Source organism: Pyrgilauda ruficollis, unplaced genomic scaffold (assembly GCF_017590135.1).
Source record: "Pyrgilauda ruficollis isolate IOZ18807 unplaced genomic scaffold, ASM1759013v1 scaffold61, whole genome shotgun sequence".
Lineage (NCBI taxonomy): Eukaryota > Metazoa > Chordata > Aves > Passeriformes > Passeridae > Pyrgilauda > Pyrgilauda ruficollis.
In genome coordinates, this window is record NW_024527822.1 from 740442 (window position 1) to 756122 (window position 15681).

Sequence of the window (15681 nt, forward strand, 5' to 3'; positions counted from 1 at the left end):
TGTTAATCAAGGTTCTTTGAATATGAGACTAGGGAAAGATCTGTGGCTGGTAGCTTGCCTGGTTGATAATTATGTTTCTTTTTATCAGACAGGAGATGAGAGCCAAGATAATATGAGCTTGTCATGGTTTAAGCCCAGACAACAGGTAAGAACCACATGTTCAGTCACTGGCCCTTGGAGGGATGGGGAAGAAAGCCAGAAAAAGGTAAAAACCATGGGTTGAGAGAAGAGCAGTTTAATAACTGAAATAAAGTACAATATAGTAATAACAATTATAACAACAATGGCAATGACATTAATCAGAATTGCAATGAAAAGGGAGGTAAAAATAAGAGGAATAAAATCCAAGTAAGACAAGTGATGCCTCACAAAATTGCTCACCACCTGCTGACCAAAGCCCAGCCCATCCCAAGCACTGATTGGCCCCTCCTGGACAACTCCTCCCAGTTTATATACTGAGCATGTCCTTCCATGGTATGGGATATCCCTTTGGCCAGTGTGGGTCAGCTGTTCTGGCCATGCACCCTTCAGCTTTTTGTGCAGATCCTCCCTGGCAGAGCCTGGGAAACTGAAAGTCCTTGATTTAGGCACTAAACAAAACCTAAAACATCAATGCATTGTCAACATTATTTTCATACTTAATTCAAAACACAGCACTTAACCAGCTACTAGGAAGAAAATTAACTCTATCCCAGCTGAAACCAGGCCAGAGCTTAATTTTCTCCTCATTTGTACAGCTTCCCTTGACACTTATGGTAGTTACATATCAGTGTTACCTTACAGTTGTCATTGTTTCTGGTTTTGGCAGGCTATTTTAAGCAATTGAGGTCAGATGAATACTTACTACACAGCCAAGACCCATTAGGGAGTAAGAATAATTCCAGGTGACTGTGTTAACATTGGTCTGTACTGAACTCTAAAATCTAAATATTTATTCTTTCTTAGTAATTTTCATAGCAAAACAAAAATCCAAAGGTATCTAGTTTAGTTTCTTGTAGCTGAATTAAAGGTGAGTCTTTATTAAACTTTTACTGGTAGGTATTTGATGACTCAAAAGCATTTATGAAGCATTAAGTAAGGACACTTCTCTGCTACTTAATGTATTTCAGAATTTTCTTTTCCATGTCATTTCTTAAAAAAGAAATTGCAGTTTTGGTAGGTGTCAATATAAATAACCAGATATTTTTTCTCATGTATAAATATCATAGCACTAAAGAATATGGTTGTTTCTTACAATTCTTGTGTTTTATGTAGAAAACTCACAGCTGTCAACTGGGTGCTTAAACAGAACTTGTGAAGAAGGTGATTTTCTGAGGCAGGAAATGCTCATTTGTCCTTTTCTGAAGGTATGAATGTCATCATTTCCTTCTCTGTTTGTTACTCAGAATGAAAGGCCAAAAAAAAAAAAAAAGAACAAAGAAAAGAAAGGAAAGCATTTATGTCCCTTAGTTTGACAAGAAGTTAGGCAGGAAAGCAGAAGCTGCCGAGCTTTCTTTGAGGAATGTGTATTTAGGGTACATAACCATCTAGACAAATACAGGCAGAGTTTAATTACCTTCTTCTAGCTCTGGCATGAAATGAAACTAGTTCCACGCACTAGAGCTACATTAGGGCTAAATTTTAAATAGATAAACTGAAGAGCAAAGGCATCCTCATCTGATGGGTGGGGAAAAGAGACCCACGGAGATTAAAGACTGGAGCAGCAGAGGATTTAGACAAGCATTAAGGTCCCTTGCTCTGAAGGAGGCCCAGAAGCCAAGGCTAGCCAAGCTCCTGGCTTGTTTCTGTATTTTAAATTATTCCCAGTCCGATTATGCCCCTCCTTGTGTGAAGCACATGGAGAACTGGCTCCAGGACACAGTTCTCATGGGGTGTCCTGGGGAGACTGAGCCCTTTGCATGCAAAGTGCCACTTAGGAATGGGTTTGCAGTGCAGAACTCTGGGTGCAGCTCCTCTTGTGTAGGGCACAGACATCACTCTTAATCCCTGAGCGAGCTGGTCCAGCCAGGGCTTGCATTTCTGATCTCCAGACCCCTCCAGATCCCTGACAGAGGCAGGTCACATCCAGCCAGAGCTGAGTTACTCACACTTCAATGCTTCTATTTTCACCAGAAATAAAAACCAGCACCCGAAATACTTTTGGAAATAAACTCCCTCACAGTCCTCATAGGTCATTTCTTGGGTGTCTTACTAAATCACTGGGTGGTGTGGCTAAAGGCAGAGCTGGGACCCCCAGCTCCTGTGTTTCAGTGGAGAATAACTGTGCATCCTCCAGTGAACCTTGCAGAACCTCACCATGGGCACCACTGCCTCATCAGCCAAACTGAGCTTGAGCTTACAGGATTTTCTCTTTCCCAAGTATCAAATCCTTTCTGCTCCCTCCTTATTTTCCCCACTCCTTTGTTTCCAAAGATGCCTGAGTCCCATTCATGTTTCCAAACCCCTACAAGTGTAGAAGAATTAAATGAGAGGGTTTCACCCTCATTGGCAGTAAGTGCATCTTGATTTCAAGATTTTATTTAATCAGTAGTCTGGGATTTTTTTTTTCTTTCTAAATTCATCTCTACAAACAACTCATAGCAAAAGACGCTAATTTTCTGGACAGTTATCAGGCAGCTTTTATCCTTTTTCTGATGCACAGGCCATCAAACTAATAGTTTGATGCTCTCAATTTCACACTCCAGAAATGGCAGAGAAATGTAACTCTCCTCTCCTCTCCTCTCCTTTCCTTCCTGCCCAGGATATTTATTTTCCTTTCTTTTACTGACTCAGCTTAAATGGCATTCCAGCACTTCATGGGAACATTCTGTTGGGTGACCTAGTATGAAAATGTAGAATTTCTAAGCACCATATCAAACTTTTTAGTTACATCTCAGATGAGAAAGCATAAAGGCTTTATTCATATTGTGTTTGCCTGTGCCAATGAATCACAGCTTCTCAGTGGAGAGATTGTGAAGTGAAATGGAACAAAAGACCTCATGGTATCACAGAGTGAAAAAAAGTCATATGCCAAGGGAGTGATAGTCTTCCAATGGGTTCTTTTCATTGAACACATGGAGGGAATTAAACTTGCCTCCAGCCACTACAGCTCAGATCGAACCTCCGCCAAGAATGAAAAATTAATGTAACTATACTTCTGAGGTTGCAGTTGCCCTTATCCCAGACCAACAAAATCTTGAGGACTTATTTTCTTAAGAGATCCCTAGGTGAATTTCATTGTAGGAAGAAAGTCTTTCAAAATAACTCAGCAGCCACAGCTGAAAAATGAAGCCTCACAAATCTCACTTGTGTTTTAGTCAGTGATACCAACTTCAGGACAAATTGCTAAATTGACAAAGTATTTTTTTTTCTCCTTCTCCTGTTTCTCATAATATGGTTAGATTCCTTTCTGAATCCATGCTTTACCTGACCAACTTGGACTTAGTGCTGAGGTGGGTTTCTCACAGGTCTATATGGGAAATCAGACAGGAGCAATGAAAATTCCCTTCTACCATTCAAAAGAGCTTATATGTGAACCAATTCTGTAAGGGCCTCACTTTTTCTAATTTTTCCACTGCCTCTAAGTAAAAATCCAAAAGACAAGAACAATGTAATAAAATTATAGAATCACAGAATGGGGTGGAAGGGAGCTCACCATGAGCAGAGTCACCTTTCACTAGATCAGATTTCTCCAAGCCCATCCAACCTGACCTTGAACTCTTCCAGGAATGGGGCATGCATAACTTCTCTGGGAAACCTGTGCCAGGGCCTCACCACCCTCACAGTGAAGAATTTCTTCCTTATATCTCACCTAATTTTCCCTTCTTTCAATTTGAGCCCATTGCTCCGTGTCCTATCACTGTAGTTCCTGATGAAACTTGTCTAACATGAGGAAAATGAATATGAAAGCTGTTACAACATTACAGAAATCTGAAGCAAGGTGTCATCTTCATCCTGGAGAAAAATGGGATCATTTAAATACAGGGTGTGTTGTCTTCCTTCCATGTAGATGGTTCATGCTTTTGTCCAGGCAGACCAGATGGCATTAGTCCCACTCTGCTCAAAAGTGGGAGCTAGACATACCTAAGCTGATATCCATCTGATATCCATCTACAGTGGTGTTGAAGGTTATGGAGCAAGATTCCACAACCTCCATTAATATCCAGACTCTGTGATTATGGGACTTGTTATTCGGCGTGCACTCTGAATAGATAACCTAAATCCTTCCTGCAGCATATTGAACCATTTTTTCCCCCCTGTCCTATCCTCAGTGGCACTAGGAAACAATTTACATCACAGCCTTTTCTGCATGTGAGGAAAGCTTGATTGTCCTCACTGAACCTCCTCCTTTCTTGACCAAACACATTTCTGGAAAGTGTCCTTGCAGGTGATGTTTTCTACCGGCATCTCTCTTCAGTACATCTATACTTCTGCTGGAAAGCTCCCACCTGTTAGGAATTTATGTCTGTGAGCTCCCAAGTGTATGTTTCATAGAGCCACAGAATGGTTTGGGCTGGAAGGGACCTTAAGGACTATCTCATTCCAGCACCCCTGCCACGTGCAGGGACACCTTACATGAGACCAGTTTGCTCAAAGCCCTGCCCTACCAGGCTGCTTCCATGGTTACCTGGGATAAACATAATTGCTTTGGATTTCTGACCACTTCTCCAGTGTACCCAGAAAACATGAATCCTGATCTTTTCTGGGGTTTCTGAAAGCTCTCTCTCAATGGCATCGTATGCTGATTCTCTGCAGGTACTGCCCAGTCTGTCATCAAGTGCTTTTCAAACTCTGGGACATCTCTGCCACACTACTTTGAGTATTTTTTAGAGCTAGTTCTGCACCTGCTTTTCAGTGATCATACCCAGGCTTCAGAAGCATGTTTGCTGATAAGAATGACTTACAGGAATGTGCTATAAACCTTGGAATAGTTTTGCTATATCAGATTTTTATGTTCTCTCCATCCATTATGCCAACTATCCTGGCATTAAAGGGAATTAGATTGATTTGACATGATTTGTTCTTCACAAACTCATGTTTCATCTTCTATCTTATTGCTCCCTGGCTTGCTTACAAATGGTTCAGTGAGTAATGTGTTTCAGTGTGTTTCTAGGCTTCAAAGTGAAACTGACTGGCTCATAATCACTGCCTTGTCTTTTATTAGAATAAATCCTCTGCTTGCCCTTCTGCAGTGCTCACACAATCTCTTGCGTTCTCAGATGAGAACTTGTGTTTTCAGATGAAATTACACAAAGGAAGTTCTGTGGGGCCCATGACCACAGAAATGTCCAGCTTCATATCATCCCCCAGCCCTATCCAGAGCTCTTGGTATTCTGGCACATGGCTGTGATCTCCCTTCATCCTTCACCCAAAAGCTTGTTCCACTGGCCAGCTGCATCTGGCTGTCTTTGGCCAGTTTGGGATGGTCATGTCCTTTTCAGGGATGGTCTGACATGGAAATCTACTTTGTTCTGTCTGTCACTCCCCCTTTAATCCATCTCTGGTTATGTAGTCCTGGACATTATCCACTCACCCATCTGTCAAGGCTCAGATGCAATCATGTCTGATAGGTGCTGGACCACCAAAGTGAACTGTATCATTCTCCTCTATGACCTCAGTAAAACAAGGGGACTTTCAGAAATAAAAGAAAAAAGAAGAAAGTTTTAAATAGATCAAAGAAAATGTAATCTCTGCAGTGAGCTGTCACATGCTATCAGTGTGATGGGATGGATGTTGGACTTCTTATCCCACTCTTATTCCTCCTGGAGTCCAAGAACCATATTCCTCACAAGGACTGAGGTCCTAGAAGGAATGAAATGAAAACTAAATGCCACAAAAAAATAATTATTTGATAAACCAGGTTGTGTTACTGCAAACTTGACCAGCTAATGCCAGAAGTCAAGAGGCCTGAGCTGAGGTGCAAACAGTGAACTCTCTCTTGTGATTTAAAAGGGAAAGAAATGGGACTATTTTAAGATACCAATTCTCAGCTAATATTTCCCCAGTAGAAAAATGGTTACTACCCCATAAGTCAGGATGACTTCTTATAAATCTCTTCACATAATAATCTGAGGTGAGGTAGACACATGGGTGAACAGAGAATAAATTTAGTAAGACTATAAAAAATTGATGGTATAAACAAATTTCTACTCAGTGATCAAGGATGGGATATTTCTGGGCAATTCACAGTTATTTGCATCCATCATTATAACCTGTAGTCTTATTAACATTCTATTAGTTCCTACGCACAAAATATTCCTATTAACATCCCAAACAGGATACAGAAATAATTGCATGAGTGGTCTAATCAGAATAGCACCAGCTGTTTATTTCTTGTCTGTTGTATCCTCTTTTTATTATCCTGCTCAGCTCCAGGTTTACAGACTGGAAACAGTTTTCACTTCCTTTTCTGAAGTCAGTTTCTCGTGGCTGTGCTGCTTCTTCAGGACGCAGACCTAAAAGGAAGTAGCATTACTGGTACTGTAGGAAATGTAAAAAAGAAACAGCAGAGAAAGAAATATCTGATTGTGATCTTGTCTAGTAGTACTTTACAGGCAGTTTTCCTAGAAGTAGATGGTACAGATTTTCAAAGCAAAAGTTATGAATTCTGAGACTGCCACAAATGCTCACAAAAATGTATGAATAAAGAAATTTGGGTAGGAGGAGTAGATCAGCCAAATTATTCTAAGAATCACCTTCAGCTAATCTCAAACAAAAAGTCAGTGCTTTTTGTCAATGAGATGAAAGGAAGTGAAAAGAAAAAGTGTGTGGCTGTTCAACCCACAGACATGCAGTTTGAGCACGAGAAAACTTTCCAGTGTATTTATACTGAATAGCTGAATGCTGTTATTTAATAACAATCACAAGTAAGAATCTGCATCCAGTTTGATAGGACAACCCCATCTGAAAATGACAAAGAAGAAGAACAACAAAATTAAAATACATTGAATTGATGCTTTCCCAATTGGAATCAGAGCCTGTGAGGAGTCCTGTGGGGCTGCCTGGTTTTGATGACTCTGAAGGCATTTTGCCCAGCCCTTGTCCTTTGTTCAAACTCCTTCACGCTCCAGCTGTCGGTTTCCTTGCTGGTTTCCTCAGCTAGCTCACTGTGTCACAGCTCTCTCCCTGTCTGTGTCCCCTTCCAGCACAGGCATGGGGACATTCCTTGCAGAAGGAGCTGCATTGTTTGCAGGCAAATCAGGTGTCAGAGCTTTTAGTAGACGCGACTTCCTCGCAAACACAAAACTGCACTTCCAGCAATACATCACTGCCATTGTACAGGTTGGTTTGCAAAGGATTTTCTGAGGTCAGCATCCTTTGCCAGACCCTCAGCTGATTGCCAGGATTATTATGAGGAAAATGCACAGCTGGCTGGGGGGGCTGTTGGATAACTTGTCTCTGCTGCTGGGAACAGCTTTGACCCAGTGATGAATAGTAAGGAGATCTGTAGAGGCAGGAGAAGCATTGCTGGAGAAAGAAAATAATTCATTTCCCCTTCTCAGCTGATGGGAGAGTGTCTGGGATTTATTTTCTTTTACAGCTTGTGGAAGGTGGAGCAGCTTCCTTGTTCTTTTGTTCTGTGCCTTTGGTAGTTTGACTCATGAGCAGGGAAAATGTGAAGGTGCAGTGGATTAATTTGTCTGTGGGGCACAGTGACAAAAGGGCAGCTGGGATGAGTCTGAGATCTTGGCAAGAATCAGCTGGTTTGTAGCCCTGCTATTACAGTGCAAGAGCACATGCCAAGAAGAAATCCTAGGAGTCAATTTGTAGTCTGGGATCTTTCATAGAATCATAGAAAGCCTTGTGTTGTAAGCTGGACAGGGACATCTCCCACTAGACCAGGTTGCTCCAAGCCTATCCTGCCTGGCCTTGGACACTTCCAGGGATGGGGAATCCAAAACTTCTCTGTGCCAGACCCTCACCAGCCTCACAGGAAAGAATTTTTTTGCATCTAATTATAACCCAGGTTTCTCTCCAGACAGCACAGCTTCCTCCCCACCCTGTGCATTGCAGTGTATTTGAAAAGGTATTAATAAAGGTATTAATAAAAGTAATAAATTAGCATTAGATCATCTGTGTTTGCTAGGTGGGTAAAGAATGATGGTTCTACACAATGTTTTTGCAGCATGTTTCCATATGGTGTCACCAGGACTAGCAAAGCTAGTCCATGAATAAAGGCTCAGCATTTGTTGCTGTTGAGTGTGACTTTGGCAGCTGTAGTGTGTGACTTTAAGTTGCTGCAAATATAATTTCAGAGCTTCTCAAGACTGAAATGAAAAGAGAGCACATACCAGAGGAGTTCAACTTCCACTGAAATTTTCCTCATGAGTTAGAAACTGAACTGATGATTGGCAGCATTCAGTCCAACAAAACACCTTCTCTCCCCTTTCACCACTTTTCAAAGAGGAAGGGTTTTAGGAGTAGAGGGTATCAGATGCTGTGGACCTGAGCCAAAGTGGAGGAATGTGTAGCTGGTAGAATGGGTAGGAAAGAGGAAGAGTGAGTTAGCCTTTTTCACTCATGCGTGGGAGAAAGGCAATGCTATTAAACACCGTTCAGCTCTAACGCAGTGAAAAAATTGTATATGACAAGCTGTGACACTTCCTGTGGATCTGAGCCATTGTTTGAGCCCAACCTTACCTTTCAGTGACTGGAGCAGCAATGTGCAGCCAGCTGGCAGCACATTGCCAGAAAGGACAGTGAGGGAGCCGTATCACAAAAGTCAATCTCACTATTAGGATATCTGATTTATCTGTGGTTGCAGTAACAATGCTCCAAACGTGTGGCAGTGAGAGCAGCAGTCAGCCACATGCTGTGTGCTCTGCTGGCTATGGGGAGCTAAGGCCAGCTCTAATATGAAAATGTCAGGAGTTGCTTAGATGGGATACTGGCTGCATTATCCACCACACAGGCACCTGGCCGCTAGGAAGTGTGCTGAGACCACCGTATGGATTTCATCTCCTCTACCAATCAGCTGGACAAGCACAGCCCTTAATTTCTTTGCTTTAGGCTGAGTGCTCTGAATTGGCTTACTTTTGAAGTTGTACACCCCCTTCCTCCTCCCCTCTCTGCCCCACGCACACATCCCCTGCTTCCCTCCTTGGGAAGTGCTGCCACACATCGCTGCAGGGAAGAAAAGGAGATGACTGACACCAGATTTATTTGAAAGGTGCTTTTAAGGCATCAGCCTAGGGACGCTGTGGGAAGTCTGGCCCCAGAAGGTGAGAGGTAGCTCAGGAGTCAGAAGAGAAAGGTGGAGCAGGGCCAGCTAAAGCCAGCCTAAGCCAGCTCTTCTTTGCTTTTTTTGTTCTTTGCTTTTAAGGTTTAAATCCTTCTGCCCTCAGTTAATCCATCATTTGCTTGTCATCTAGCTATTGATTTTACATGCAGGTAATACTGTGTCTCTGTGCAACATATTTATATGCATGGACATAAAATAATAAGTAGATTAAAGAATAGGTAGATAGAGAGATTAATTGATACACTCATACAGTGCTGAATGCTGGTGTAACACCACTTGAATGAAAATCAATAAACAACAAACTAGTGACAGAGGAGCTGGAGGATGCACTGTGTGTCTGTCTATCCACCTACCAACCTACCTGTATTCTACCTTGTCATAAAGTGTTTCTTAAGTCCATAAACCTTCTTGCTGATTTGAGGTAAAATTATTTTGTAATAAATACATGCAAAAGCTTTTTTTCCAATTTCCCTCCCAAAAAGAAAATGTCTGTGTTTAAATTGATGCCCAGTGAAATAAATAAGGTTTGGACAGGCTTAGATCCTGACTCTTTGAGAAGTTTCTGTCTACAGCACATTTGAAAATAAAAACAAAATTTATGCATATTTGGAGTAGATTTTTATTATTCGGTGTGATGGCTTGCATGACAGAAATGCAGAGATATCAGTTAGAGTCTCACAATTAAAGAGGCCCTGCTATTCAACTTAGTTTCTTTTTTATTCTTTAGATCGATGTGGTTATTCAATATATGTGTATGCCTAAAATATTGTTGCATTATATATAAAACATATACAATATATAGATTATATCTATATAGATGATATCTATTATATCTATATATCTATATGTTATAAATATGTGTGTTTAACATGTCTGTGTGGTGCATGTACATTATAAAACTCTGTGAATATTTGGAAAAATCCTCCGTGTTGCATAACGCAGACAGGCACTCAAACATTTGTCAAGGATTCCAGGCGGTGTGAAGGTAAGTTGAGTGAAAATGTTTATGTGAATGTTCAAAGCTGGGGAAGTTTGAATCTTGTACAATACAATTAAATGTGTATTTTAGTGATAACTGAATCAGAAATAAACACAAAGAAAATATGAGAGAAGAAAGGAGGAAAAAATTACGCACTGCCGACATGCTCTGAATTAATTTGCTAGGTAGGAACCATGATGTTGATGTAGATATTTTATCTGCAGCGAGCTCCACAGTGAGAGAAATAACCTCTATCTAATACTGCGTTGATATGAAGGACTTTGACACAGTTTGGAAACACGAGTGATACACTGGAATTAAAAAAAAAAAAAAAAGCATTTCTGCATTATAGGGTCCAAAGGAAATAATTTATGCTGCAGGCCTTTTTGTTCTAGTGACAATTATTTTATGGGAAATAGGTTTTGATTTCTAAACTTAGCCATGCTGCCCACAAACGGTACTTTCTGGGGATTAGTGATTGATCTTTCAATTTCTCAGCTTTCTTGGTTCTCTTCACATCTTCTGCTTTCCAATGTGTGTGTGTGTGTGTGTGTGTGTGTGTGTGCGCGTGTGTGTGTAAGCTCTGTAGCCAAATGGAGAACAGTCATCTGGCAGAAGGAATACAAACACATTTCTGTCTCCAAATTTCACCACATCTTCAGTCTGAAGGCCAAGGTGGAGAACAGTCATCTGGCAGAAGGAATACAAACACATTTCTGTCTCCAAATTTCACATCTTCAGTCTGAAGGCCAAGAATGGCAGAAAGATTAGAGTTTGACATTCATTTCTGTTGTCCACTGAAAGGATAGGGGAATTCCCTTTCTTTGGTGTTTTGAACCCACAGAATAGATGGTCAAAGGCTGAAGTCACTATCCAGACAACAATGTTTGCTGATGAGTAAATATTTCAGAATTAGAAAAGCAAATTGAGTGTGTGTTGACATCTGTCCTTCTCCATGGAACTAATAATCTTTGCAGTTTGGGATGGAAACCTGCCTGTTTGACTTCTGTCTGGCCCAAGCTCATTCCCAGGTTAATGGCAATTAATAAATCCTTCAGTTGCTGGTGAGTGGCTTGGTAGTTCCTATTCCCAAATATTTAAGAATGGATCATGCCTTTATGTATTTATTGCCTCATCTTCTCTGCTTCAGGTCATTTGTGCATCACCATTGGGGGTGAATGTTCATCTAGTGGGGCTCTGGTCTGAATGTCTCCAAAGGACAGCTAATGTATCCCTGCAGAGTTCTTTACTGGAGCTGGCTTCACACATCACAGCAACCCCTGTAAAAATTGTCTATTTTTTCTTCTATACCCAAATAAATTTCCTCAAATTTATTTTGAGGAATAAAAGAACCCAAATTTCAGGTTCTTACTAGAGGAGTTTATATTGGCAGCATGGTGCATGGCCACTTCATTATGAAGTGTTTTTTCTATAGTCAACAGAGTTCAATAGTCCCCTTCTAAGGTCAATTCATGTTATCTCCTATCTCAATTGTTCAATAGTTATCACTATCTTACCTCAAGAGCAACTACCTGCTTAAATTAAGTGCTCCTTGTAGGGCCTTAGCTGGGAGAAACTGGTCCTGGGCTTCATTATATGGGATATCTCAGTGGATTTTATTAGCACAAAAAAGAAAGAAAGAAGAAAAATAAACAAAAAAGAAAAAAAAGAGAGAAAAAATAAAATAAGGAAAAGCATCTGAAACCAAATGAGAGCATTCACGGCTTCCTCATGGCTCCCCGTCTCCACTTAATTTTCACATAATCATGTACTTAGGCAACATAGAAAGTACCAATTGACCCAGATGCCAAACTGAACTTAATTGTCAAATGTAGTTGACTTGAGCAAGTAATGATTTCCAACAGGTTAAAATCTGTTAAAATAAACTACTGAGCTAAATTCTATTGCATAACAAATGCATTCTGAGAAATTAAGTATGATTATAATTAAATGAAGGTTAATAATGGGATAATGTATATTGGGGTATTATCTGAGTTGATTAAGGTAATATAAATCATCACTAAGACTTTATAAGGTATATGCCGTCAGTGTGATTGCTGAGGAAAAAACTTTGTAGCCAGTGACCACACAGTGGGCTGAGAAAAGACGTGTCCGGCTATTTTAGACTTCAGTGGGGTCACTGAAAACCTGCCTGGGTTTGGGAGGATGTGGGTGGCCTTTGTTACACATCTAGAGTGAGACTTAATCATACATCACATGCCTCCAGGCAGACACTTTTTCAGCAAACAAGCACCTATAAAGCTGTACCAATACTGTAAACATGATCAATAATACAGCGGAATATTCTTTATAGGAGCATTCCCGTCAGACGTTGTCCTTCTGGTTCTGGTGACTGGAGAAGTACAAATAATTCTGAGTTTTTACAACTTGTTCCTACTTCTATTTCACAACCCACTTTTCCCTGTTGACTTTTGAGGGAAAGTTATTGTTAGGCAGTGATGACCTCTGCACCTTAAACTCTGTGCTAATCCTTGCATACTCCTTTGCATCTCAGTTTGCCGCATACCTTAACATGAGACTGGAATGTTTCATGTTCCAGAAAGGAATTTTGGGCTCAGAAACCTGTATTTCATGGAAACACGTTCTGCTAGTGGAAGCATCAGTGGTTCAGGTATATCTTACTGCTTGACACCGCAGAAAAGAAATGCTTGGAATGAGGCAAGTTGAATATTTCCTCCACTTTGTAGATGTTTTGAGAAAGAAATGGGAATGCTACTTGTTGGGAGAAAGTCATCATTCCTTTCTCTGCTATGGTTTGTGATTAAATAGCAGGGTCCGAGTTGGATTTTTGGATCTCTGCCGGGCCTTTGTTACTGCTTTTTTTGTCTACGTCTATTTTGTATCTCAGGAAATAAGTCAGAGAGCAAACTGCCAGCCCTCTCTCACCTAGCTCGGAGGGGTCAAGATGCCTGTATGCAAGGCAGCATAGAGAAGCCTACATACCCCATCTCTGTGTGGTCTTGGGTCCATCCTGGAAAAAGACCATTTGACCAAAAGATCATTTGATTTAAGTGTCCTCATGGGATTTTTCTATGGGAGAAGCAAAATTATTTGTGCCCATCGTGTGTGTATTATGGATGTGTGCTGCTGATTGAGCTTAATCCGTGGTGCAAGTCTTGGTTTAACACAGGCTCAGACTCAGGTGTTCAGAGTGGTAGGGTCTGAATTCAGAGCCTGACATTCATTCTTATGCACAAATGGACTTAGAAGAGTGACTTAGCTGTGTCTGCTGCAGGGTGCCCTCTTGGCTGCAGTGATTGCACTCCCTACATCTTTACTTGTGAATTCCCCTCTGTGTATGCCCATGAAATATTGAACCTAGCAAAATTCTTAAGTGTCTTTGCTCTGCTGCATGCAGAAAAACGGGAGGAGGAACTCACGGTAAGAAATGGTCATCTGGGCATCCACAGATATCAATCAGAGGACCAAATATCTAAAGATTTATGGCATCATTAAGGAGTTTTTCCATAGATTTTGTAAAGGAAGGAAGAAAGGAAGGAAATAAATGAGGGAAGAATAAATAAATAAATAAAAGGAACAGAAAAAGAAGGAAAACAGAGCAGTGAGCAATTCTCTTAAGAAAAGGAGTTGTAGTTCATTGAACCTTGTCTTCCTCTTGCCTCCCCGATCTTAGGTAAATATTTGAGCTAAGTCCAAACCAAATACACAGACCAAAATAGCATAGGGTGTAACTGATACAATCTTCAGAACTCATAGAAAAGGCGACTTTGAAGGGGGAAGGGAGAGACCTTTTCCTAGAACAGCTATTGCTTGGGTGAAGACCATCGCCCCTTTGGCTGGACAATGGGAATGAAGTGCTTTCCATAGCAAGCACAACAAAATGTCCTGTTTTAGAAATGTGGCCATGGCTGAGCTAGCAGGGGAGATCTGAATGTTCAGTGCCCTTTTACAGGGCTTTTCATGCAATTGTCCTAAAGTCCCTCATAAACATTTTGTCCCCACGTATTGAAATAATCAGGTCATCTGAGACACTGGGTCAAGCTGCCCAGAGAAGTTGTGGATGCCCCATCCCTGGAAATGTTGGATGAGGCTCTGAACAACCTGGTCCAGTGGAAGGTATCCCTGCCTATGGCAGAGGATTTGGAATGAGATGATCCTTAGGGTCCCTTCAAACACAAGATGTTCTATGATTCTGTGATATTTTCTAGGCAGTAATAATTTCTCTTTTCCAACTTTCTGCAGACGTTGTCAGTATATTATGGGAAAGAGGTGAGGATGAAAGGCAGTGCCTCAGCAGAGAGGAGAAATCCAATCCATAGGGATTAAAAATCTAGTCTCTTTGGCCCATCTACATGACAAAGGCCCATTGCATAATGCTATGTGTACAGCTAAATCCAAGGTTTAGTCCCTCACCTCCTGGTTTGGCAACAGAGAAGACAGATAGGGCTGGAGGAGCAGTTGGATGGAGATAGCTTTGGTTATGTAAATGCCTCAAGTTCACTGTGAGGAGTCTGAGCCCATTCATCATTTCATGCCAAGCTCAACTGCTTTGATGGAGGCATCACACCCAACATGCACTGAAGATGTCCTCACATGTCTAATGTGTCTAGACATTCTGGCCTTTAATATCCTGCAAGTTGCAGGAATCTAGAGGTGACAAGGACACTGCAGTGGTCAAAGCCTGTGTTGGATTTTCTCTGGTGTATATCACCAGAAAACCACCCAAAGTTAGAGCCTGATGCATTGAGCCCAGGTGAGGAGCTGGGCCCATGCCAGTGGTGGCTGTTACTGAAGGTATAAAAAGTCTTTATGTGAGGAGGAGGTTATGGAAGGGAGTGGTGACTTATTAGGAAGATGGAGCTGAGCCTGCCTTTGGGACAAGTCTGTGTAGCTGTTTAGGAGACAGCAAAAACCAGGCCCAATGCATCTGGCACATGCTGTCTGGGGATTAAAAGGATCTCTGACTCTTGCAGCTCTGATCACAGGTTGTATCTTGTGCTGTTGCACTGTGCCACACACAGCTCTCACCATGGCTGTGCACTGGGTACAAAACGTTCCTCTCTGGAGGGCTTGTGATCTTCTGGGAGGGTTGCTGCTGGCTGTCAAAAGACTGCTGGATTTGCCCCAGAGGAGAGGAGGGATACAGATGCACACCAGATTTCCACATTGTGTGAAAGGAGCCTTATAATTAACTTATACATTACAGTTGGGAGCCCCAGGCAAAGGGTAGGCTCCTGTGCTTTCTCCTGACCCATTGTGTGAAGTCTCATATGATGCAGGGTGGGGAAGTGGCTGCCTCAGACGTCTTTGTCGTGCAGTGTTGGTGATTACGTGACAAACGGAGCTGGGCCAGCCTGCCTGGGCATGGGGTGAGGTTGAGCAGTGTGACTGTGTGGTGTGTTGGGCACTGTGGTGGGCTGGGACATCACCAACTGCTGACAGGTTCTTACTTGTCCTCTGGCAAGGTCTCATTTGCACCTTGTCCCTTTGCCATCATAGA